The 27,424-nt window shown below is 46.0% G+C and overlaps 1 protein-coding gene and 1 long non-coding RNA gene across 4 annotated transcripts in view; both read left to right on the top strand.

Annotated features, from left to right (window-relative positions):
* Positions 1-25,479, top strand: part of LOC147247113 (uncharacterized) — a 117,119-nt gene extending 91,640 nt beyond the window's left edge. Inside the window, exons 2-3 of the long non-coding RNA XR_015109428.1 lie at positions 19,161-19,273; positions 24,475-25,479. This is a non-coding gene — a long non-coding RNA (uncharacterized LOC147247113). The remainder of the gene's footprint in view (positions 1-19,160; positions 19,274-24,474) is intronic.
* nrg3a (neuregulin 3a) overlaps positions 1-27,424 on the top strand; it is a 302,381-nt gene that overhangs the window by 127,037 nt on the left and 147,920 nt on the right. The window lies entirely within an intron of this gene.

Genomic DNA, 27,424 nt, shown 5'->3' with positions numbered 1-27,424 from the left:
ATCAGCCCATTAAATAGCTGTTCAACTTTGCCACCTCAGTCAAAAGTAGATTTATATTTGAGTGTCAGGTGCCCTCTAGTGGCCGAAATATGACCAGAGCAGAAGATGAAATCAGATGATGCTCACATCAAGGTAATGAGTGAGGGACAGGTGCTGGAAGGGTCGACTCATCAGTTTCTTTTATTAAAATGATGTCTAATCATAGAAGTTATGAAGTTCTGGAGAAGATTTGGTCAGAGTGGAAAACTAATATCTTTATCAATGCTGTGAGCTTCAGTAAAAGATCATGATTTAGGCTCTCGAAGGTAACAAGTTCATCAGGGTTCTCTTCTTTTCTGTGGACATAATTCCTACAGCCACTAGATGGCATCTGTCTTCCTGTTCAGAAGCGGTGAGGAGCGATGTCCTCGAGATGGAAGGGAAACCAGGAACAGAGCTTGACTCTGAGTTGGCGGCCATTTGCCTGGTCCAGTTGGGTGAAGGGAGTCAGAGCAGGCGAGAGGAAGGTTCCTGCCGAGGCCGGCTGCTCGGTTCCTGTGTCCACCAGTTGTATTCATTGAATTAGCGCAACAAAACGTGTTCCGCCATCACACTCATTCCAGCTCCAGTTGGAAGAACAGCAAACGTGGTCTGGAATCACTCAGCTTTTCTTGTGTAATTGCTGTGATTGAGTTTGTTTCTGCCATCAGCAACGTTATTTGACTGTTTATTTGACTCACATTTATTTTGTAATTGGATCCCATTACTTGTTGTCAGGGCAACAGATACTCCTCCTGGGGTGTGTCAACATTTGAATGCATAAATTAGTAAATAAAATGACATCACCAACCTCCCTCATACAACAGAACATTTGAGAAGTCAGATGCAGCCCTGACGCGCCTATGCTCACGACAGCATCTAGATATTTGTCAGGCTTTTACCTGAAGAGAAGAATTAGAGCTTCTCAAAGCGTCTTGACTTGTTTCTCCCGGGGACATAGTTTTCTCCTTCTGCTCAGCTGATACGGCAAGATGGACACGGTGTCTCCAGGCTTGTGCTGACTCCACCTCTCAGGCCTGTCTGAGGGGACTGAGTCAGGCTGGGCACCTGATTTATTCTGTACTCTGTCTCCTCTTCTGTGACACACGTGCGCCCATCCTGAATCCTTGATCAGGTAAATCGCAAGAATCTGAGCTCAAACCTTCTCAATGCTACAATTCGCACTGAGGTCTGATGCTGCAATCAAAGCATGTTCTTAAGTGCTGCTGATCAGGAGAACACACCAGGCTGCATGTGCTAATTCCAAATAGAGGACATTTCTCTAGACGCTCTCGTGTCTTGACCAGCGTGAACATGTAAATCAAAGCAGAGCCAATAAGTACCAAAGTGATCAGTTCTGTTCTGAGCCTGTTGAAAGTCCCCATGATAAAGAATGAGTGATTCATATTCTGAAAGTCTTCTGTGTGTTATTACAGCAGCAGTTTGAGGCTCAAGGAGAGAAATTAGTCACCACAACTTGAACCTAAATAAAATTAATTTTCTAAATGTGAAGCACTTCTCATCCATTGTCACGCTGACGTCCTTGAGCGGGACTCTGAACCCTCGCCTGCCCCCGCCGAGGGGGGCTGTGCACGTTGACCTCGGTGGCAAGCAGCAGAAACATCTCAGGAGGGCGGCTGATCAGCAAAAGTGTATAATTAAGCTGATAATGTGGTGCAGAGGAGAGCAACAGAAGGGACAGTTAGGCGGCTTGTTGACCATGAGGCTGGCGTGGCTCATTAAGAGAATACATGTGGATTGTGCAGCGGAACATAATGCTCCATATTCACAACAAATCTGTACAACAAGCACAGACCCCCCGCTGTGAGTGAGCCCGGCAAAGTAGAGAAAAAATGTGTCACATTTCTTCATTTCTTTATCTGATTATCATTCTCTCTGTTTTCTCCAGCCGAGTGTTTCTGCAGGAACCCTACTGGAAAAATAATTATAAATTGCTGTCTCACAGCAACAGATTTTTCATATCTTTGCTATCACAAGACAAACTGACAAATGATGCAGGCATAAATTCTCTCCTCGCTCAATGGGTGAATGGGCAGCAAAGATCAACACACTGGGGAAGGAAACCCTCTCAAACCATTGGAATGCAAAATTGAAGGGAAAATCGTGTTTTCACTGCTGTGATTTTGTGTTGCCGCTCCTGATTTGAACATCGATTCATCCACCGCAGGCTTGGAGGAAAGCTTTCATGACCGCATCCCGAATGGTCAAATTGCATGGGAAAAAAAATCTGTAAAATAAGTGGGAATAAGATTATTTTAAAGGTTACAGTCGTGACAGTTGCCAAGTGTCCAAGCACAAAGTGACACCAAATTATTACTGCGTTCTTACCCGAGATGGATCGATTTTAGGGGCTAAACATGCTGGAAAATGTACCCAAATCAGGGTATTGATGAGTTTTCTAGATGTTGGCCAGGTGATGTTCAAAGTTGCTCATTGGAAAACTTTACACAGTGCAACTCTTCACTAAAATACCTGGGCAGGCCTGCCGACTAACTTTCATCTGTTATTAGTGAGGAGGTGCCAGCTAAACTGAGTGAAATGTCATCCACGATCAGCATGAAACCTCGCTGACATCATCCACGGACACTCCTCATGAACTCCTTATCAGGACATGAAGACACCTCAAGACATTTCTGAGTGCGTGGAAGCCAAAATACACTTTGGGTGATGTAGGGCTTTCATATGCAAGCCTTGGCTCTGTTTGCGGTAACAATGGCACCCCCCCCCCCCCCCCCCCCAAGCTCACATGCAGGATCTTGAGTTTGTATAAATCATCATGAATCATAAGTAGCCTTAAATGCATGAAAGCATTAGCCAAACACTGCTTCCTCTCGAAACATGACCTTTCTGAATTATAGTGTATTACAGTGTTAAATAAAACAGGTTTGGGCATATTTTCGCACACAGGCTCCGCAGCAGATGCTTGGATGTTTGCCACCACGCGCTTTAGTGTACTACTGCTGCTTTCTTGGCCGTATATACACTTGACCTACTTCCTACATGAGGCTCTGGCTCTGTAATGTGCAGCTGGGTAAGAGGAGAGGCTGAAACTCTTGTAAAGTTTCCCTGTAGCGGCAGTAGAGCAGCAGTGCGCTGAGATGACCTGACTGTGACTGAAATAATTCAGCTCAAGTCTGCCAACAACTGATGTTGACATAAATGAGTCCAAATAAGTTGGTTTCTACCGATGAACTCTGTAGTGCTCTGCACGTGCACGCAGCTGGAAGCCGCTCCAGTGCTCCAGCTGTGTAGCGCCATGAATCCAAACATCGCTCAGGAATAGGAGTGTAGGTAAATGTGGTTACAGCACAGCTACATGTAAACACAGGCTTTAGGATAACTGGGTTATCTCAGTGATGGGAAACACAATTTTTCTGTCTTAACCCGATTGCTCCCAATATTCTAGATTCCCGTGTGCGTGTAAGGACAGTGATGACTACATCCATCAAACGCTAACAGCCTTCAAACAACCTCCGTGCTGTTTGGAGGACAAGAAAGGAAAAAAAATTCCAACATGAAGAAAAATGATGTGTGGCTTCAAATGAAAGATGTCCTTAATCGATCAGCGGGAGTGAAACAGCAGAGTTCTCTCCAACAACACCAGCAGGAAAACATGTTTGCAGAGGAGTGGGTCAAGACTGATTCACACCCTCTGAACGCCTGCCCATCTCCCAACTGTAAAGCTTTTAAGGAAGAGCATCAAAGAAATCTGAGTTAAATGCTGAACTTTCACCTCGAGTTTGCTCATTAAAAGACAAAGAAAAACACACAACTAGTTTCAGTGATCGTTCACCCAAAAGTCTGTTTTGCCTTTCAAGTACTCATAAATAGGTGCCGCAAAGGCCCTTTTTTCGGTCGTCCTCAGCGTGACGGTGAATGAGCCGAACCAGAATCGGTCTTCGACGTGTTAGCAGATTACCGATCGTACGGCTGGATAAAGACGTGGATGAGAGCAGATGATGAACTGAAGAGTGTCCACCGATGTTTGTGGACAATTTAGCTGCTGTTAGCCGTCAGTCTCTTCTAGCTTCGAGCTAAATATGCCTGGCTGGTTCTTTCTGAATTGTTTTAGTCACAAAGAAGTGATGAGTGAGGGGGGAAAAAACTTCAAGACTCCTAGAAAGTCTAGATATGCAGTGGGACCTACAGAGCATCATGGGATGGCAGGACGAGCGACTGCGCCAATCCCCCATCATAAGATGGAGGGCTCAATCAAACATTCGGTCATGGTGGGTTCATTTTCGACGACTTCAAGGATGTATCGGGATTTATGTGGTTAGAATTAAACTTCTGTGAGGGCACTTTTCTGTTGGTGTGGTCTACAATAAGTTGATTAGTCGAGTATATTTGAGAACTTGATGTTGCATCAGTTTCCCGTCACAGTCACTGCCCCAGGTGGCGTGTTTCTCATGCTGCGGTCTGGGCCCAGCAGAGGGTCTCTGCAGCAGGCCAGAGCCAACAGATAATTCCCTGCAGGTCGCCTCTGAAGGCTCCCTCATCTCTCAGACCCAGTCACAGATTAATGGCCTGGTGGCTGAATGCAGACGCTCCGTCTTCTCTGATAATCAAAGGCTGAGCACCAGGGAGAGTTTCTCTGAACACCAAGAGAAAAAAACAAAAACCGAAATGGGAATAAGATGCGTGACTAACAGTGAACTATATTTTAACAAGGCTGGAGTGTTTTTAGTCCCTTCATTTGCTTGAAAGTTTAGTGGTGAGATGCATGCCAGGCCTGTAAGTGGTGCCAGACTGAGAAAGTATCCCAATATCACCAATCTACATAAACATAAGATCACATTTCCACATATTCAAACAAGCGAAGGAAATAAAGATAGTTACTGGGTGTTGCAGTGCTTTATCAGCGACGTCTTCTGGGGCTTCAGTCCTACACCAAATGTATTCTTCTGGATTATGCTGCCGGCTGTTTGGCTCCTGCACAGACGCAGCGGCACAACTAGACACCAAAAACGTAGGATATCATGTTAAATAAAAGTCTCTGTAGCATCTTAGCTGACCATATTGGAGAGCTAATGGAGAGAGCTGTGAATTCCAAGGTTGTGAACATCATGCACCATCTTTGGTTCGTTGACATGATCTATATCTTCCTGAAGCCTTGATTACTTTAATGTGCCTCTGAAAACACTGAAATGTACAGCCACTGTCCAACTATAGAGCTGCATGAAAGTACTCAGTAACTCAGTCGTACTGTTTCAGGAACTACTTTCTTTACTACTTTTCCAGGCAGTAGTTGATTTTTTTCCCCCTATTAGCGATCCAGAGTGTTCTCCCTGGAAGATGTATAACCCATCCTTTACGGAGCAGTGAGCATCCACAAGTTGCATTAGGGGACCAACTCCAGATCCCTCTGGCAGTCGGGAGCGACATGAGTATGAACGTACATGTGTGTGACGGTGGGAGCAGCTGGTGGATTTCCACACGGACACAGGGACGACATGCCAACCGCACACTGGAAGGGCTCCTCGCAGCAGTGCCACCCACTGAGCCACACCTGTAATCACAGCACGATAAACATGCCGAGTCACGCACTTTGAGGGCTGCTGCAGCAACCTAATCACCACCTTTTAGAACCGAAAGCATCAAAGAAGAAACATTTAAAGATCTGATACAAAGGAATTCTGTGTCTTCTAACCCTACTTAAGAACAAGACCATCATTCATATTGTTTGCTTTTGTTGTATTACACTGAAGCTTTCTGTTTGAAGAGGAAAATGTCCAGATGAGGGGACTCTTGGAGTCATGGACGACGAGTTGAAGCGGTGGTTCTCAGCGTGGCTCTTTGAGGAGGTTTCGGACGTACAAAGGCTGATGTTAGCGCTCAGTGGAGAGAATCCATGGTGAAGCCCCGTCGCTCATGATAGATGTGGAAAAGGCATCCAAACGTCCTGAAGAACGGTCCTGGCAGCTGAAGATGTATTAGTAAACATTAGAAGTATTCCAGAATCAGAGCTCTGCAGAGAGAAGGAAGATGGAGATAAAATGGCCTCAGATCTTGTGTTCACATTGTCTTCTCTGTTTTCCTAGCGATCCTATCGTCTTTGGTCCACTGTGGCTGTCACTTGAGAGCGATGCCACTGAGGATTAACGCAGGGATGCAGGATTTCCCATTTGTTTTATCTCCCATCTCTCACTGGACTTCCAGACAAAATGAAATACGATTCAGCAACAAATCGCAGCATCTAACTTCCTATAAGATTCCTAACTTATAACGTAATAGAGTGAAACTACACCAGAGCGACATCTCCGCTCTGATGTTCGTCCGTGCCAGCAGTGTTGAAGAGCTAGTAGTGTGATACATTTCACGCTCTCCAGCCAGTGGGTCACATGTTTGATCCCCGCTTCCATCCACAACTTTCATATCAAGACGGTCTTTGAAAGAACAGTCGCAGTTCATCTGCTTCCAAGATCACATGTAGAGTCATTACCAGAGTCACTGTAGTAGCAGCGGGCCAAGCCTTCTCCTCCCCCTGACCACGAAAACCCTGGATAAAAGTCCCTGGTTTCACGTCCGTGATGAGCTCCGTTTGGTGAACAATTCAATTATTTATCCATGCTCGTTAGCCGAGAGCTAACCAGAAGTAGCTCATGTGGCTTGTGCACAGGCTCTCTCATACAGGAGGCACGTGCACATGCAGTGCTACTGGCAAATGTAAATGTCAGTCGATATCTAAGGGCGTGCCTCCACCGGCTCACTTGGGCTCGGCTCAGGTGGGGTTCGGGTCGGCACGGCTCGGTACGGGTGTGTTCCCACTAGCACCGGTACCACGTCAGCGTGGGTGGACTCACCGGCCGAAAGTTCCCCGGCGCCATTTGTGTACGACACTACAACAACAATGGAGGACATGGAGGCAGCGTGATGCCTGCTGCTCGTCAGTGGTTTTTACTTGAACTCAAAGTGAGGGAGGACAGACAGACGGGGCTTCAAGCGGTGAAACCGAACACCCAAGAAAAGAATAAAAGACTTTTGCCATGACCAGGATTCCACCGAGGCCAAGATGATACCAAGTAGACGACATAAGCGGGTAAGTTACCCAGTCAGCACCCTGCTATGTGTTTACGTCACATTTTAGTCCCCGCTCGGCTCACTTGGAACCCCAGAGGAGCAGGGACCAAAATGGTAATGTTGTTACCGTGCTGGGGCCGGTGAAAACGGGGCCAAACAGACCCGAGCCGAAGTGAGCCAGTGGAAATGCGCCCTTAAAGTCCTTCCTTCGCTTCCTAATTCGACCGGGAACATGTAAACGTGTGCTCTGACCTCACAAGGCCTCCGGAGTCCATATAGATGAACATCATGTTCTCTTCTTTCACTGCCTCGCCTGTTTTTTCTAAAATGATGCAGTGGGCAGAGTCGGGCTCGGACCAGTGGGTTTAGTGGGTCTTTAATTATGCGACCCAAATGGGTCAATGTTTGTAGTTTGTCTTCACGCTGGCTATTGATCCAGAGGTGCACCTTTTCTAAAGTCTGAATGAATAATCTGTGTTTATCCATCTGTATCGCTCTGTTTTCATCTCCGAGGTTGTTGGAAAACAACTGATTCATGAGGCAATGTAAGTCTTTGTCACGATAACAGGCTGCAAATCAGTCAGTCTGCTCTGCTGTTGTAGCTCAGGAGAGACTGATTAGTGGGTTGGGCACAATAAGTGGTTCTATATATCATTAGGAATGTGAAGTAGTACAATATTTGTTTCACCATGCAGATAAACACAAGAATAACTGTCATTCTAATGCTGATGCTTGAAGTCTGGATTTATTAAACCAGCACCAGTTTCTATCCTTCAATCAACACCCCCACCCTGGTAATGAGCTGACCCATTATTTCTTATTCATCCTCTTAATTTAGATCACAACTGCACTTTTTCCTCAATCTTGAATCAAATCCGCAGCAGGGAGCTGAAGCCCAAAGACGGTGAGAGACGGCTGAGGGAGCCAGTCTGAGCTGACACCGTTTGAATTTTACCCCCATGGTGATTAATTAACCTTTCAGCTTCTTGAAGTCCTCCTCATCGCTGCAGTGCTCTCATGTGTGCTCGCCCATGTTTGCAGGATCATACTGAGACCATACTTATGTCCCAGTGGGGGGCTGCTGACATTTTCCCTGGACTTTTGTCTTCAACAAACAAACCCTCCTTGCTCCATCCTCACCTACACCCTCCCTGCACTGACCCCAGGCACCTCTATGCTGCAGGCACCAGGTGGCGCTAACATTGACAGGAACAGGCCCCGTAATCTGTGCTTTCACTCGTACTGTTGGGAAACGGAGCCATGATGCATTCATGTTGCAGCAGCTTCCATCACTGTGTATCCTGAGTGCGCCATTTCCATGACCGCAGAGGAGAAACTGCTAAATTCATTCACAAATGGTGAAAAGCAGTCTGGAGGACAGCGACATATTTCTTCATGTTCTTTTGGAGGTCCTTGAAGAAGTGCAGCTCAGGTAGAGCCGCTGCTTGGGGTTGCTAGTTCAATCCCTGCGCGCCCCGGATATCAGCTGGAAGATTCCCCAGCAGGGTCCTGATCCTGGAATTGCTCCTGATGTGCAAGGTGGCACCTTGCACAGCGGCCTCCACTGTTAAGCAACAACATTGTAAAGCTCTTTGAGTGCCATTAAAGTGGCGAAGCTCGATATAAATAGAGTCATTTACCATTTGACCTGTTTTAGAGCACCGCAGTAGTAGTACTTGCTCACCGGGGAATTGCTGGATGTGTTCCTTTAAAAAGCGCCTGGTCTAGACCTGCTCCATATGAAAAATGCCCTTAGATAACTTCTATTGAAGTTGAAGCGTGGATTTAAATCCCCTGCTCTGGTTCATTATTCTAGCGGCTTTGTTTCCCCACTAACACAATTAAGCACTGGATTAATGTCCAGTGTCACCACTGGCAAAAGGAAGCGTGCTCATGCATCTCAGACCATCATCTGTCTTGTTGTCACAGTCATGGCACAATGCAAAGCTGTTTTCTGTGTACACAGTTGGATGCTCCATATTCCTGAAAGTAAAAATCTGCGGCAGAGATTTGGTCAGGGACTGTGCTCCCTCTCTGCCTCTCCATTCGTCAAACCGTCCCTGCAGACATCTTTGTGTCTCTGCTGTAGTCTGTCTCTTCACACCCTCTGCATCTCCTCCAGCCATAATGATTTTTTCCCTTTGTCCCTCGTAGAAATAAAGCGAGGCAGGGAGTGGCGGTGGAAGTATTAGCAGAAAGGAGAAATGGCCACTTGAGAGACAGATACACCCACTTGAGATGTCTCTGAGTGTCTTAAAGCTGGTGGTAAAAAAGAATTACTGGAGCGGCGAAGGTGCCCCGCTTCCCTTGGTGTGAAACTCAGACAGATTTAATGTCACATTTCTGACACGTTCAGTGTTCTCATTGTGGTTTGCACTCTTCAGACTTGTGTGATGAGGTCACTTCCTGGTTGATAGGAGCCGACTGGTGGTAAATTTGTAGAGCATCAGCTAATCGGTTATAAATATTGAACGTGATGTGAAAAGTCCCTGCTGAACTGTTTGATGTCCAAGTTTTTATAGGCAACAAGCTGTTTTGAAGCCTTTAAGGGGGAAACATGACTGCCCTAAATGTTCACTTGCTTCTCGCTTGCAACAGCAAACCGCCAGCGCCCCCTGTCTGCATCGGGCAGTTAACTTGACAAACTGACAGACAAAACGGCAACGTCGTCTAAAAGCAGGAATTAGTTAACTGTCATGTGAATTATTAAAAGGGCACTGAGCAGCTGCACTAATATAAAATGTAATGAGCTATCTGAACCTAGACTGACATCAATCTGATTAATTTAACATGATTATGTGTATAATTGAAATATGCACTGTGGCATTTACCAACAAACAAAAATATGCCTCATAATAAAGAGATGCTGTTAGGAAATTCAGTGTTCATTTTTCGTTCAGAGGAGGTTTTGAATTATATGGAGTCTCTACAGTTGGATTAGCGTGGAAACAGAAGTTACAGTTCGTATGCTAAAGGGCCCTGGAGTCAGCAGCCAGGGAGATGAAGACTAATAAATGGAATAAGTTTTAAGCCACAAGATGAGACGTGCTATATATTATATCCTCAAAATAACTGAAGTGAGGGGACAAGTTTGTTTTTGGGTTTTTTTTTTGTCTCCTTCCTGCCCTCGCCCTTCTTTTCTCTCTTGGTGCTTCTCCGTACCGAAGGAAATCATTTGTCCGCATCGGGTTCAAGTCTTGACATTTACGACAGACACTCGGAGTGTTTGGCGAATGTTTGCCAGGTTGATCGGGACCTGGGAGCTGAGAACATCTCCCTCTCAGCATCCCTGCTGACGTCCAGGAGGAAGGCCGAGCCAGCGGGGGGCCGCTGATCCTAACGTCCGCTCTCATTGGCTGCTGCAACCTCCAAACCAAAAATGACTTTTAACACACAAGCATGGGCAAATGCACAGACACAATCAAGCACACAGTGACTCACAATCTGCTATGTGCGCAGCAGGTGCTTTACAAGAGCTCTATTACTCTTCCTCCCCTCAAAATTTCTCAGGGGGTCTTAAAAAGTAATGTGTTTTCAAATGCAGGGCTGGGGCTTGTGGCGCAGGCTGGCTGGCTGTGATATATGAGCTGAGGAACCAGTGAAAGGGCGCGACAGCCACACGGAGCAGGAACTGAACATTGTCAAGTGTCCGGCTTTACAAGAGTGGGTTATTGGAATGTGGCGAACACAGATTACGGAAGAGAAGCAAAGACAGGAGAACATAATTGAGTAAAGGAACACAGAAAGGGAAGGAAGGGTGGTGAAAACGTTGGTGATGCAGAGAGGGAGCTGCAGCTTATATGACATGCAGCCTCTGCAGGGTAGAAGCAGAAAATTGGATATAACCTTCTAGAATCTCAACTGTGGTTCATTATTTTGGCATTTTAATTTCCAATCATCTGCTGTACTTGTTTTCACCTTCCCTCTTGTTATCTGAGCCAGCCGAGTGTGGAGGACGCTGGTCCCCCTTGATTTAGATTAATCATTGTTGAAACCTGAATTAACTTGAGGGAGGTAGGACTCCTGCAAGTCTTAGAAACTTCCTTGGACTCCCAGCACTGAGGCTCAGGAGCACATAGACAATGAAGGAGCCCGCTGATCAAAGACATGCCTGCAACTCATGTCTGACAGCCTGAGAAATTGTGGCTGGTGCTTCGACCTACGTCACCTCACGGGTCTGCATCATGAGGTGACGCAGGGACGAGCACGACCGCGCAGGCATGCAAACACAAGCCTGACTTACCTCAAGCTCTCTTTGCAGGACCAACATCCTCTGTATCACACGTGCTGCACTGAAACATTTTAGAAAAAGTGCCTCGGTCAAATGGGGATGCAATGTTCGGTCACCACAAAATATTGTGTCCACAATCTGATGTAACTACAGTCAAACTTGTCTGACAGACGACTGAAAAAGTACCGGTTGCATCTGCAAATGCACTTTTTAGTCTGGAAATACAAAGTTGTAAGTACGTAAAAAATATAAATAATTAATATTGGCATTCCAGCCTGAAGCTAATACTTGCTCTCTTATCCGCAGCCACACAGACATCTCAGCGCAACACCAAACCTGCAACCCTCGGAGCTTTCACAAATGATATCTTCAGTTATTACTTGATTTATTTAGTCTGCGTGATCTAGCTGCAGCGTGTGTGTGTGTTTGGGTGTGTGTGTTCTCACCATGAGCACCATTGATCTGCTGAGCCTGGTGTTGATGGTCGCTGTGACAAGTTGCTGTGGCTGTCAGACATTGACATGCGAAACAGTGAATGGGTTTAAGGTGGTCACTTAAGAGTGAGCAGAAGAAAACAATTAGAAATCCAATTACACTCGTAAGCACTCATGATCCTGCTGCTCCATCTTGACATCAGTTAGCATGTTAGCATGTCTGGGATGGCTGGCAGGTGCAGGGATGCTATGTACTGTAAGAAACGGCTTCTGATGGATCGTTTTCATCAGCAAGTTCTTTCCTCACCCAGTGTTAATCATTTATTTGTCAGTAACTGACTGTTGATGTCAACCCTAAACCACACACGTGCACTCGGGTGAAATCCCGCCTCCGTCGCACTTGTTGGCCAGGCCTTGACTGCTGCAGCGTAACTTCCAGGTGGTTACGTCTCCCACAGATGAGCTGGGAGGTGGGATTTAAAGCTGGTGTTTAAACCTTCAGTCTGTGGTGGTTTTATCGGGATGAAACTGACTTTCTGCCAACTTCAGCCGTTGCGGTCTTGGACTGCGAGTGCTGACTGGCCATGGCTGCTCTTAGCTGTCACATCTCTGACAGCACTTCATGTTAAAGCACTTTAGAGACGACCCTCAACGCGATTGATCCTCCAGAGGTTCTAATCTTCCCGGCAGACCGTCAGCAGCAAGCACCAATCAGCTAGCCTCCATTTCCTGGCTCAACGGGACATCAGTGATATCGGGAGAATATTCATGATGAAAGGCTTTCACCCACTCAGATTGATTAGTTTCAATTTGCACTGCGTTATCTACCTCTTTGCCTTGACTTTACATGTCATTTAATCATACGCCCTTACACTGTAAAATGCACACTTTTTTGGCAGACATTATAAAATCTGCCCACAGTCGGATGAATTGTTTAGGATGTATGAATGAGATCCATCCATGTTGGATAACCTTTCTGGACTTTTTGATGATTTTCACTGTAGAATATGGTTTTGTGTGTGTGTGTGTGTGTGTGTGTGTGTGTGTGTTTGTGCGCGCACACGCAAGCAGGTCCTGTTTCTGCTCTACATGCAGAAAAGCCTTCTGTCTCTCTTCTTTCTGAGGTGTTCCACTTAAACGTTGAGCTTTGAAACATCGTAGCAGAGCTAAGCTGAACCATCCCTGCAGCAGCGCCATCATCTGTCCAGCGTCTTAATGGCATGTCTGATGGTTTTATTGCTTCAATGGCAGTGTTGTCATGAACATCTCCATGTGTCCTTGAGAGGATTTTCAAGTCAATCAGGCCTAATTTAGCAAGAAGCTGAAGACCCCTGGTGTGGCCTTCCTGACCCTGAGCAGAGTCCATCGGCCTGTTTGGTCTCATCTATCACCCTCCTCCTTCCTCAGCACTTGCTCAGTGTCTAGCTAACAGCCATATTGCTGGAATAATGAAATGAATGTTTTATGGGTCATTAATGTGCGATGAGAAGATGGCTGGAGAAAGAAGAGAGGGAAAGTAAAGAGCAGCAGGAAGTCCAGCCAGATGGAGAGACAGCGAGAACAGCAAAGCATCTCATTTTTAGAGCCGTTTCTACTTTTGGAAGCAAAGCTTTTGTTATGCAATGATGCTGATTTCCAGGCACATTTCTTATAAAGTAAATTCACACTTAGCTGACAGTTATTTCCGGAGTCATGAATGGAAACTGCATCAAATGATTATGTTGATTCAACAAGGATGGTAGAGCACGTCCTCTTGGGATCATTAAACGCTCGCGGCAAAATAAAAAGTTCTGTCATATTGTGGCTTGTGCGCTGTAATCATGCAATCAAAGAAGGTCACAACTCTAACGTGTGGATGGGCCCTTTGTGACAACTAAGCAACAAGGTCCTTAACTACATGTAGTCTCTGCTGAGTCAGCTAGCTAACCTGAGCTCATGTTTCATTTTCCAAACAGTAGAAATACTACATAGGAACACTGACCTGCAAAAAACGAAACCATCCCTGGGAGCTCAACCCTCCCGGCTTATTAAAATGAAATTTGCAATAAAATGTACTCACTTATTGTTCCAAATTAGTGCAAGAAGTGTCCCTGTAATAAATTAAAGCACATTATTGAGAGCCTTGGAGCATTTAGTGGCTAAATGCTGTCAACAAACCATTTTTCAGAGATCTGCACAAAAATGTGGGTGCTTGTGTCAACCAAAGTGGGTTTCTTTTCATACTCTGCTACAGTGGCTATGCTCCACTGTGCTGTATGCTATGCTATATGCTATGCTACACTATGCTACAAAAGCCTGCAGCGTGACAAGCATATTTTCTCTGCCAAGTGCTGAATTGTTCTTCTCAGAGTTGCTTCTTGTCCAGTCATCCAATTAAAAGTTAATGCAGTCACATGATCCTGGTTGAGTCCACTGGAGTTGAAAGGGAGCTCCCTCAGAATGTTGAGTGAGGATCCTCGACCGGGGAGAGCGTACGTCCTCCCTCACTGGGAGTCTGCTTCCTCCGATCCTCCGCCTCTGTTGAGGATTCAGATACATTAGAGACGCGGCTGGAAGTCTGTTTATCTCACCAGGAGAGAGTAAACCAGACAGATGGAGAGTTTGACTGACTAACTGCTTGACTGATTGGAGGTCTAAACGCATGACTGGCTGAAAGATTTGCAGCAGTGATACTGTGTTTATTGTATTTACTTCACGTGTGATGTGTGTTCACCCTTGTGAGTATCATGATGGGAAGAACTGCCTGCCAGTCGCTCCAAATACTGGTGAATGAGCACTGATGAGGGGAAACAGTTTAAATTGTTAAACCGCGAGGGAGGAAGGAAGTGATTAAATCCAGTAAACAAGGGCTTTTCTCTCTCCGCCACATTCAGAGTTCCTCTCCACAGCAGTTACACAGCAATAGTCGCAAGAAAAATGGGTCCAACAGTTGGTGAATTCATGAATGTTTCGCAGCAGATGTGATGAAAACCTCCCTGTGAGCGGCTGCTGGGAGACGGAACTCCAAAGCCTGGACGCTGAAGGTGCTGCGTTCCGCTCTCACTCACCCAGGCGGAGCAGCACATCGATGGAGGGATGTTTTATTCAAAGATGAGGCTGTGTGTGCCGGCTCACTGATGAGGGTGGAACGCATCTACGTGGCCCCAGAAACAGCAGCTGAAGTGGTGTCTCTCTGGAAACGTGATGAGTGATTGTTACTGATGTGTATTAATGAAAGGGCAGGCTGATTATTTCATTTTGTTTTCGATGACATTGAGAAGTCTCATTTGACCAACATTTGTGTCATGCTAGTAATAAATTCTGGGAGTTGCTAACTTTGCCACTTTGCATATTAATTCTTCCATAATGTGTCTGAAATGACTCCATGCTTCTTGTTAAATGTAATTTTTGTCCTCCCAGAGAGAGAAAGCACCGGGCAGCCCGATACAGACACAGAATCAGATAATTCACTGTCGACCCTGATTAGGCGGCTGGCCAGTTGCCATGTGCCTCTGGGCTGTATAAATTAAATTCTAAGAAGGTAAAGTGAGAGATTTCTATCACCAGGTTTGCCTCTTCTTCTAAAAAGCATTCCTGGACATGCTCTCATTTTATTGATCAGGGGCCTGCAGCAGGGCCCCTCTCAGGAGCTGGTGCTTTGATTTATTTATGCTCACGTGTGGTGGTGGCAGTGCAGCTCATCAGGCTTCGGGATGCAGCGGGTCGACCTGGGCCTGACCGCAGACGGTGTGTTTCCAGGAGGGCAGAGAAGCTTCTCTTGTAGTTTTAACATTTCCTGTTTAAAATGGTTGCTCTGTCAGCATGATGACAGTTGCAGTCGAACAGTTGCAAGCCGCTTTCTTCTTCTCAGTTCTCTGGCTGCAAAGAGCACCGGCCATTTCAATATGTAGCTGTTTTCATCTTGGGACTTCTTCAAGTGTGCAGGTATGAACGCAGAGATGGTACTCAGGTGCAGACCCAACAGCAAGAGCGAGGCCCTGGTGAACCGTGAAGCCTCTGGTGATCTGACCTCGGTCCGGTGTCCTCCGCAGGGAGGCTAAAGCCCCTGTATCCAGGTGGACTGTGCACTCCTGGACACGTCAAACTGTAGCAAACATGAATACACACACACACTTGAACCAGAACGAATGTGACTCTCTTCCTGTCCCATTCCTGCTGGTGGAGCTGCTGCCTGTCGTGGTTTGGAGTGACGGTTCACTGTGTGGAAACAATCTGGACGATGGCACCACTGTCACTGTGTGTGTGTGTGTGAGAACGAGACAAGGCTGTAACACCACTACAGTGGAAAGGTTCTTTGTGAATACAGGCTCAAGCGTTGGGTAGCACAGGTAAAACACACTGAGGTGGATCAAACAGACTGAGACCTGGACCTGAGAACAGATCTGATACCGTGTGGTTCCTGAATAATAATTAACCCTGGATCCCTCAGCCAGACCCTGACAGTAATTAAGATGTTGTTGCAACAACGCCAGCGTACCAGATCAACCACAGCTGCATATGGAATAGAAATGAGCTCTGTGGGATTGGTCAAAGGAAAAGTGATGAGCTAATGAAAGCGTGATGACATCAAACCCAGTTACCACCTTTATCCAACTGGCCTGTTCCCTTGCTCTCATTTGCACAGCAGAGAAGCTGAGTCGAAAGGTAATTCCAGCTCTCCAGGAAGCAGCATCCATAATGAATGGCTGGCTGACGTGATGGATGCCGCGGTAGCCAGCTGCTTAGCATGCGGCCGGCCTTTCCCCCGTCTTGCTCGCAGACATAATGAAGCAATATTTTTGACAGATTTTTGCATGTGTTCACACAATGAAGCATCTGAACTCCTCACACAACTCATCACCACTTCTAAAAGTGGCAGCCTGTCCCTGCTTGGCAATTCTGCCTGAGTGAGGAAGGATACCCTTGGCTCGCCTCTTCACCTCGCCGCCGTTGAGACAACCATACACTCTTTCAATAATTTATACTGAGAGGTGTTTCATTTCAATATTCCAGCCGAAATGGCATTTGAAGAGGCATCTTTGTTGCTCAAACGTAAAAAGGATGTGTTCAATTATTCATTTCTCAGGGTTTTAGCTTTGCCTAACTGTGTTTTCCTCTTTTCCTTTTTTCTATCTTTCTTCCCCTCTGATGGCCTGCCCGGATGGCGCCTCGCTCTCCAAACGCTGTGCTTCTCCTGACTGCCGAACAGGTACGTTCAATCTCAACCATATTTATAGTCATGTGATGGGCTTGCCGTGCTCTCTATTATTTAGCGCTGTGGAGGTACGTGTCCTTACCTGACTGAAGGACAGGTCACGGTCTCCTGCATCCTGCTGAACAGAGGGTTTGGTGCTGAGATTTGGTTGTGTGGCTGAGGATGCTGAGTGTGAGCAGGGACGTGGTGGACGTGGTTGGAGTCCCTCCCGTCAGCAGAACAACCAGCTTTTTCCACACAAACCTCCAGCATCTTTCCAAAGAGCACATTTGGGAGGAAAGATTATGGATGACATGGCAGATGGAAAGTGTTCTCTTAAATGACGACATCAGAGGGATCTGAGGAGGAGCAAACCTCCAGCTAATTCAGAATCAAAGTGCAATGTGACATACCAGGCTGCTGGGGAGCCTTCAGGGGCGCGCGGTGATATCACATCTACGGTGTAACCGAACCCAGATAAAAGAAAATATTAGAATTTACAATTTTCTTTTCATATTGGATTGTGGATAATTAAAATTCAGTGCTTCTGCACGTGTGCAATCTGGGTTCTTGGAAAGATCACAAACATAATTATTAAAGTTTGAAAGGGCCGCAAATGCCTGCTCACGTGTTCTCTTCAATTCAGTTCAAGCAAAACTCTTGTTTAAATTAGAGAGAAGGAGATTTAAAAAAGAAGTACTGAAGGATTCCAAGTAGGTGCACGCCTGGAGCGGCTGCAGTGCCTGACCAGAGGGACGACGCGGCCGTCAATGCAGAGACGACAGTGGGATGTCTGTTCAAAGAGACGCGTCGGGCTTGTTTTCTTTTCTAACTGGAACCTGCTGTCACATCCACAGATCGTCAAGTTTCTTTCAAGACTGATTTTTATTGTATTCGAATTGTTTCTTATTTTGTTAAAGAAGTAGATGACGCGCTTGTCCTGGTGGTAGGTGGCGTACTTTGCAATGTCTGCAGCGTTTTATCAGTGGTGACAGCTGATAACATTTGATGCTCTAGAACATTCTGCTGCAGGGCTGGTGGTTGATCACTCAGACATCACGTGACGTTTGTGGTAATTTAAGATCTAGGAAGCAATTTTCTTGTAATATTCTGATGAGCAGCGTGTTGGAGGTGACGTCATCACTTCAGTTTGCTGTTTGCAACATTATCAAAGTGGAGCACGTCTGTGGAAATTCCTCCAGGTTTGCAATTTGACATCTTGTCTGTTGCTCTCAGTGTACGTTATTCAGATGACTGCCATTCACTCATTACAGTCAAAGAAAAGAATGACGCCTGTGCTTGTGTAGGTGTGGAACATGGAAGAAAAAGAAGTCTTTACTCTCATGTCCTTGCACACCTGCGGACGTTTAGTTCCTGAGTTGAATATCTGGGCTTTGTTCAATTGTTGGGACTGTTTGATTTGAAACCAGGACCAAACAAGAGTGACAGCTGAACGGGAAACGCTGAAGATTCCGACTTGTTGATGTCTCCAGTGAAGCTCTAGGGGTTTATTTTCACTGTCCATGCAGGCTGGTAGTTGTAAATATAGCCAGCAGATCGGAGGCTGCGTTTGCTATGTCAGGCAGGCCAGCGGAGGACGCAGAGCATCGGTGCGTTGACCTGGATGAAGGGAAATGGCTCACGCTGATTGTTGCTGGGAGTCAAATAATGTCCACGAGTGCAGAAGTGATGAAAGTGAGCAAAGTCGGTCTGAGAGGTATAGATGGAGTACAGATGGAGGAGAGAAGACGAGTGTCAGCAGCATCCTGTTTTCTAAAGGCCAGAAGAAAGGAAAAGGCATCAGATGCGACATGATGACATCACACTATCACAGTGGAAATGTATCAGAGTGAAAACCCAATTTGGATGGATGAGTGCAACTTGACTTGATATGGAGATGAGACGAGATGAGTAACACTCTGCATAAATGTGTGTCACTGGAGGAGCACCTGACCTACTTTGCATCAAACAAAACCTTCCTGTACGTTTAAAACGATGACTAAACGATGTCATTCTGCAATGACGGCGCCAGCGTTCGCGCCACGACACGAGACTGCAGTCAGGTAAATGTGCAGGTGAGCCGCGTAGCTGAGTTTCACTGACCTGGAAGTGATGCTGAGGCTTGGATTCTGTGTTTATGTGAACATGGCAGCCCCTTGAAGTGACGAAATGAGAAAATATCCACCACACACACACACGAAACAGTCGTGATTTCTGATTAGATGTTTGTCCTGGTATTCATGAACATTACTCTGATTTACAGATGACATCATTGCTGATGCTCTACGTAGAGGGCGGTGCTTGGCTTTCCAATATGGCGGCCAGACAGCAAACAACCAAACAGTACACCCAAGTATTTATCTGAAGACATTCTAGGTGAGAGCAATGAAGCAACACAACAGAACCTTCCTTCATCTTAGAGCAGCCTCGTGGTCTGGTTTGATAGCTGAGACCTGAGTCCCCAGAGCGGCCATGTTGTGTACCGTCTTAAGTCGTGTGTCCTGTGGGACGAGCTCCCGACAGCGTCTACCAACCAACATGAGAAGTTCCTTTCTTTACTGTGGAAAATGCAACATTGTGTTGTCTTAACGGTGCTGTGGTTAAGGCTAAGTTTGGTGGTGGTTAGGCTGTGGTAGGGGAAGGTCCCGGTTTGGGGCAGAATAAAAATGCCTAACATCTGCTGAAACATCCTCTCACTCAAAACAGCTGAAAACGTCTCAGTGTTTTGCTTTGAGTAGCTGTTGTTGTTGCCTCAAACACGCCTGCAAATCTCCCGGCGTCTTACTCCTTCTTCTCCCGACACACAATTAAGTGGGTTGTCATACAAATTCTGTTGTTTGGTAGGAAAAAACAATGAATTTATCATGAGAACAGCCTGCTTCTGAAAAAAAATGTGTTGTATGTTGAGGGGATTATTAAACCAAAGTCCTTCGTCCTGTTTGACGGATGATATTTTGGTGAAAGAACTCACAAAAAGATATTTCTCTACACCCCCCCCCCCCCCCCAGAGGGCTCTTGACTCTCGAGCACCAACTTGCCTTTCAGTATTCACCTTAAATTGACTCCAGAGTGCTTTCAAGCGTGCGTGGGACATTTGTGGACTCCGAAGTATTTGCCAGTGGTGCGTTGAAACTCTGAGAGCGCGTGTGTGCACCTGCTACAAGCGGCTGTGTTGCCCCGCGAGCCAACTGCCTGCAGCGCCGCAGCTTTGCATGTCCACTGTGGTGGCAGGACTGAAACGCAGCCTAATGGCATTTTCCATTCCCGTCTCTGTGGGAGACATCATTACGGATGGAGCGTGCACTGACTTCTACTCCTCCTCGCTCACTCAGGAGTCATGAGGAAAGATGGCAAAGGGGAGATAAAACGGAGGGGGAAGTTGGAGAAAGAGAAATAGGGTTCAGAGAGTAGGAATACCGAAAGCGTATCGAGGTAAAACATGGAGAGCAGGTCAGCCATGGAGGTTGACGCCGTCTGGATAGGAAAGGAAGAGATGGACCGGGACTGCACATTTAACACAGGTAAAACACCTGTGTTCATTGTCTAATATCTGTCCTCTTACACACGTAGGAGTGCTTTAGCCCTCAACTTCCTGCTCCTGACGTGTGTGAGGCACAGTCTGGGATGGTGGCCCTCACTCAGGTCTGCACGAGCTTGGAATGATGCTTAGAGTCCGACCACAAGTCAGCTTTGTTGAAACATTTCTCCCCTACAGAGCTGATTTTCAGCAATAATCCAGAGTACAAATCCCACTGGCTTCTGGCTGAGGACACACATGAGATTCTAATTTCCCACAAAATAGCAAATACCATAAAGCACGTCTCGATACATAGATGTCAGGTGGGAGGAGCCACACACGGACATCGCACCTGGCTGCCAGCCTGCGAGGCTGCACTGAGGACTAGAAAAGCCCTGTTAGGACACGTTTCCTGAATGAGGCTCTGTGCTGGTCAGTGAATTATTGATGGGCTTGTTTTCACCTGCATCTCTCGCTTTGTGGCTTTGAGCAGGATTACGCCCCAAAAACAAAAAACAAAACAAAAGATTCCCTGCTGATTTTCACAAGAGGGTTGTAGTAGGGGTGTAGGGCCATTCTTCTGATACATATTAAACATGGCTAAAACAGAATCCTGCGGGGCATCTACCTTGACCCCCTGCCCACTGGGAGGGGAACTGGGGGTAAACAGCCGATGGAGCAGAGCTAGGTGGAAGTGCGGAGCGCCTCACATCGCCACCCATCGCCACCCGTCCCTGACAGCCAGATTAATCTTCGCTCCTCAGCCCTGATGAAAGTCCCTCACCGGCACCACCTCTGACTCCTGTTTTCATCTCTTGCATGTCTTACCTTCTGTGGAGGTTAATTTCACCTAAAATTAAAAGACATTCTGAATAAGTTATTTTTATTCAACTCAGAAGGGCCTAAATATCACAGCTTCTACTACACATTTTCGAATCAAATCCACACATTTCCTTCAATTCTGCAGTCGCAGATCCTGTAGAGACCAAAATGGCGCCTGAACATGTGAAAACCTGAAACCCTCCGATTTCACCTTTAATCTCACGAATCTGACAGTGATGTTGTTGGGCAGCCATCGCTCATCCAGTGTCCCTGTCTCTGCCTCCCTGCCTCCATCTCTGCCTGCAGCACATCTGGCTCTGAATTTTAGAGCAGCTCTGCAGCTCTTTCTCCATAGTAAACAGGGACGTGTACCACACTCGTGTGTGTGTGTGTGTGTGTGTGTGTGTGTGTGTGTGTGTGTGTGTGTGTGTGTGTGTGTGTGTGTGTGTGAGAGAGTACAACTTGAGCTCGTGTGTGCATACATGTTTTCCACATGTTGCTGTGTGAAACATGGTGTATCCTCGACATTATATTTGTAAATTACATGCTGCACATGTGTTCTGCTGTTTGTGTGTGTGAGAGAGAGAGATTGCCAAGGATGGGATTTATAGTCTGAAGGTGTGTTGACTATGAGAAGGCCCCTGTAGATCTCTGCGAGCAGCAAACACACACACACCCACACACTAGTTTTTGTATATGTTTCGAAATGGATGAGCATAACTGGAAGTGATGAAATTTGTTTAAAAATGTACTCTATTGTTGTCTTAGGCTGTAAAGTGCAATGTCTCGCCAATTGGTCGCCATATTGGAACCAAAGCGCTGCTCAACTGGCGTTTCCGCTGATGTCATCTGCACAAATAATGATACATAACTTTCCAGACGACATCTGACAAATTCCTCATGAGAAAATGTTGCATTATTTACCCACGCAGAATCCTGAAAGTTAGCTCAGGGAGCTAACATGCTAATACACCCTTTGTCTCTCGATCGCCCCGGCGGTGCACACTCTCACTCTTTCTCTGCACTACAAACGTATTCAACATGTATTCGCTCCAACTATTTTCTGTTTCAACTGTTATGGAGCTCAATGTAAAGAAGCTCAACACAGTTGTCATTTGAGAAAACTGCTGCATCTGCACAACAATCCATCACCAGCAAATCTGGACATTTGATTTGCAATTCAAAATGATCTGTTATTTCTGATAAATGTGAGTCAAAGGTCAAACCGCTGACAGGTTCAGCCTGAGGGATGGAGCTGCTGGTCTAGGTTTTATGGATTTGTCTCCATGACGATGATGATGACCACTTCAATCTCAATTGCTGAGTACAATTTCCTGTCTACATAATGGATTGAGAGTAATGTTCTCTTGCTTCTTAAGAGTCTTTATAGGTCAGCGTTGTCTTTTATTTTGATTAATACGTAATGCATTAAATCTTGAAGTAAATTGACATATAGAGCATAAAATATAGAATCAATGCCGTCAGCTCTCTGTGGAGGTCAGCGGGTCAAATTTGAGAGAAAATACTCAAAACCAAGCACTCTCACTAATTTCCTGCTCCACGTGTGCGTTCAGCAGCAGGTCCTGCTGCAGATGTGAGTCCTGACAGCAGTGATGAACGACAGCCTCTGTCCGGGTGGGAGCAGGGGGAACGGTGCCGCTCGTTGTGTGTTCTGACAGCAAAGGATGTGTTGTCAGTGAAGCGATGAGGAAGGAGCAGCATCATAACCAGCTTCGTGCTACTAAGCTTCAGCCTAATTCACCTGTTTTTAGAACGTAAGCAGTGGAAAGTACAGATGTTTGTGGTAAAACATAGGGAATAAAAGATCAAATTCGTCTGATGAAGTACAGAGTAATAACTCAGTTGTACTTTGTACTTCCCCTCTCAGAGTATTGTGGAAGTAGAAAGACATGATTGTCAGCCTACTCAGGTTCATCTCACTGAAGGATGGAGAGGTGTGTGAATTTATTTCTGAGGTTAAAGCTGCGTTTCCTGTTGACGTTGTTACATGGTTACATCGTTTGCTCCCACATTCATGCCCTATGAATACCAGCACAGTGGCATCTGTCTCTCCTGCTAGAAACAGAACCAGATGTTTGGATTAACGGCCACCACGACTGCAATCAACCTGGAGCTGAAGTAAAGCGCGACCACCACATCACCACCTAGTTATCTGTCACAATGCAGGGTTTGAGTTCATGCTTCAAACTCACCTCTTTCAATTCCAAAATGATCCTGGCTCATCTGACTCACAGCATCCAGGCATGATGTGGCATTCTGGCTAATTTGATGTGTTTTGAGGTTCACATGACTGCACACATCTGCCTACACGATACTGTCTCATCCAATCCCTCAAATCTCACCTGCTGTGCGTGTGTGTGTGTGAGAAAGAGAGAGAGAGCGGGACTGAGTCATACCTGGCAAACTGGTCAACATTCACTTTGTTTCTTAAATAGTAAATCCCTCTCTAATGAGAGCATCGCCTCCTCTGTCCCAGTAGTTTTATGAAAATACACAAACATGACCTGAAAATGTGTAATTAATTGGAAACATAGGTCATGCAGTAAAACCCTCAGGTTTCCCAATGAATTTCACACAAAACTAAAGTATTTGAAATGGACTAAAGTTGAATAAACTTGCTTTAGCCCTGTAGTGAGATGTTGAAGCAAGAATCCCTTCGGAGCACATGTGCGTCCTGCTGGAGGCTGCACACATTCTCAGGACCCACACCGCCAACACGCACTCAGAGGCTTCAGAACTGTGGAATCTGATCACGATGGTGAATGAATCACTTGGTCCTTGTAAGATTCTGTTCACCAAATTTCATCAACCTCCAGCCTTTATTTATTGTATATGTCCTACTAACAGAGACATGCTGTTGATCACATGACCTCCTCGACCAGGTAAAGAAAAGCGACTTATGGATCAGGACCCAACCCTATCGTTGAGGTGCGAAGTGTTGACTTAGCCTGGAGCCGTCTTTCAAATTTCTCCTTTCCTGCAGTTCTGTGGGAAGGAAGTCATACTGGGGAAGCAGAGGAATGCACATAACTGATACCATATTGTAAGATGTTAAACTACCGCGTAAACTCAGCTTGGAGAAGGAATGAATTTGAGATGAAATCTTGATTTGATAGTTCCAGGTAATCTGGTTAAAGTCACGTCTGAACGAGATGAGTGTGTGTTCCGCTGCTTACAGCTGGTACGTAACCACACCGTTCATCTGCCTTCCATTCAGAACTCATCTTGGAACATCAACCTGTCGACCCCCATCAGGTGCTGCGACTCATCCACTTCATCACCAGAGGAGAGAGATGGATCACATCTCATCATCGCAGGGCCGGTTTCACAGCCTCACTGATGCTTCCTCCCTCTGTCTCTTATGAAAGCTCTGTGGGATCCCTTTGCTGCAATTAGAGAGTGATGGAGGCAAACATGTACATCATTTTGCGTTTTAGCGGCACTGCAAGCGCTACTGCTGCTTTGCTACATCTCTGTCTCTCTGCGCTTGCAAGCCTGTTTGACCTTTGGAGGCCGAGTGTGATCAGAATGTTCTGGCGCTACGAACCCTACCTGTTCAGGAAAACATGAGGGCGTAAACCGTCATTGTTCCAATCTTTGAACGCTCATATTCAGTCGTGCTAGAGGGCGTGGCTAACAGCCACCGTCACAAACGACAGCTCAATCTGGCAGCTGAAATGAACTGCAGCATAAAATGGCTGCAGCAAGATAAACTGTGGCACATGTCAAATGCTGCTGGATGTTGTTCATCTTCATGGGTCACAAGTCCATACTGTACTTGCCATCTTGGCAGATCCTCCATTTAGCTTTTGGGAATTTACAGCAATTGAGGCTGAAACATATGTGGAGGAGGAGAAAAAACCCCGATATGCTTATTGTAGCAGAAAACTGGTGGAGGCAGAGCTGACGAACCATTGAGGAAACATGCCGTGATTGCTTGGTGAACCTGAAAATAGAGCTGGATGGAATTCATCCAAAATGAAAAGAGGGACTTGAAGTGAAGTTTGCAAAACCGCTGCAGGATGTGGCTGTACACGCAGCCTGCTGGGGCCGAGCCCTTCAGGGAAAGAGCTGTGGGGATGTTGTGTTTTTGTTTGTTTCAACATCCAATCTCTGCTAATTAATTTGATATTGGCAGTATAGACATTGTTCTCTTGGAAACTCAAACACTAGGACTGAATACATGGATAATAAAAGCTTAATTGTGCTCATTGTACTCACTCGTGACTGCTCACGTTATTAAAGCATTATTATTATTCACTATTACACATTGATTATTTGTTGAATTAAATGTCAGTTCAAATAAAGCCACAGCTGAACATTTTCACTGCCCTGCTATTAGCATCTGAAATCTTACAATAGAAATGAAATAGTATTTTGTTGCGGCCCGGTGGAGCAGTGGTCCTCACTGTGGCCCCCAGCAAGAAGGTTGTGGGTGGAGCAGTGGTCCTCACTGTGGCCCCCAGCAAGAAGGTTGTGGGTGGAGCAGTGGTCCTCACTGTGGCCCCCAGCAAGAAGGTTGAGGGTGGAGCCCCGGCTGCAGCACGGGGTCTTTCTGTGTGAGTCTCCATGTTCTCCCTGTTCCTGCTGGGTTCTCTCTGGTACTCCAGCTTCCTCCACAGTCCAAAGACATCAAGAGGGACCAGGTTAATCCAGACTCTAAATTGACCGTAGGCGTGGCTGTGAGAGCCAATGGTTGTCTGTCTCTATGTGTTGGCCCTGCCATGGACTGGTGACCTGTCCAGGGGGAAGGCTGCTGGGATAGGCTCCACCCCCACCACCCTCAACAGGAGGAGAGGGAGAACATGGATGGATGGAGGGAGGGATGAATGATGGAGGGATGGATAGTAAACAGCACAACGTACCAATGAGGAGCGCTCAATCAAGCGCTGGGTCTTCTACAGCTAAACTACAGCTAAGTACTTCTTTCTCTCCAGCGGAGGGCTGGAGTTATGAAAAAATGAAGTAGTATTCATGCTTTTAATCGCAGTGATTCAATTGCAGTCGGCTGATGTTCCCTAAGCAGGTTGCCGGGGTTACCACAAACATTGGCCAGTGCCCTCTGGTGTGTGTGTGAAGACAGATTTACTTGTAAATGAAATATTTTTTTCAGTTGCAGTGACATGAGAGAAAGAAAAAAAAAACACTTTCAAATTTGAAGTATTAAACTGATTATGTCAAATGAGAAATAACCATGCAAACTGTTAGGGACGTTCCAAGATCTCAACCGCGTCTCCTTATGGAGACTGACAGCAGCATCACCTGAGTCCAGGTTCCTGCTGCAAGCATCGGGAATGACGGGAACAAGTGTTAGAGAAACACTCACACTAAGCAGACGCAATATTAGCAGTGTCACTTGGCTATCGCTTGATCTAGCGTTGTTATCAGCTAATCTAAATGGGCACGCTAACATACCATTAGCATTTTCCTCAGCTGTTTAGGATGGATGTGAAATCAGCATACAAGCACGCTCACTCAGGGTAAATGGGCTCCAATCTCCGCTAATAACATCTTATGTAGCCTCATTAGCCGACAACTGTCATGCATCCAAACATCCGAGTCAGTTTGTTTCTGAGCAGTCGCTGACTCCAGCATCCTGCCCTCTTCCACATTCAGCAATTACAGGCAAAACTCTTAATTTTATGCAACAATTACACAAAGTGCAGGGACGTTTGAGTTTTCTGAACTATTCATAAATGTACAACTGCAGTTTAATTACTCACCATTTATCCCCCCCCCCCCCAAAAAAAACCCATCAGTTGTTTTGAATAACATTTATTCTACCAGGGAGTCTGAGATATTTTTTAATGAGAATTAACATCTGCCTCCTCTGCTCCCACTGGGAAGCACATGACAAGTGTGAAAAATAAAAATAGCGTGTACTTAATTCCCACTTGATGCAACTGATAACTGTGTGACACATATTTCTCAAAAGACAAAGTTATGGAGATTGTGAGTGTGGTTGCCGGGTTTGTTTTGATCTTTTACTGTAGTCTAAAAGCAGCTTCTTCAAGTCAGTACATCCATGAATTTTTGTTCTCCTGTCCTGTTTTCAGCTGTTGACAAATGAGATGGCAGATGATTCATGGCTGCATTCCTGAGAGTTGAGTGTAACTAAAGAGACTGACAGAGTGTGTGGGAGATACATATGGTACAGTCGCCGAAGA

The sequence above is a fragment of the Aulostomus chinensis genome, chromosome 16 (genome assembly GCF_037954235.1).
Source record: "Aulostomus chinensis isolate RoL2024-O1b breed Wild chromosome 16, RoL_Achi_v1.0, whole genome shotgun sequence".
In the NCBI taxonomy this organism is placed as follows: Eukaryota; Metazoa; Chordata; class Actinopteri; order Syngnathiformes; family Aulostomidae; genus Aulostomus; species Aulostomus chinensis.
Note: the sequence above shows the minus strand (reverse complement) of the source record. Positions and strands in the feature narration are given on the sequence as shown.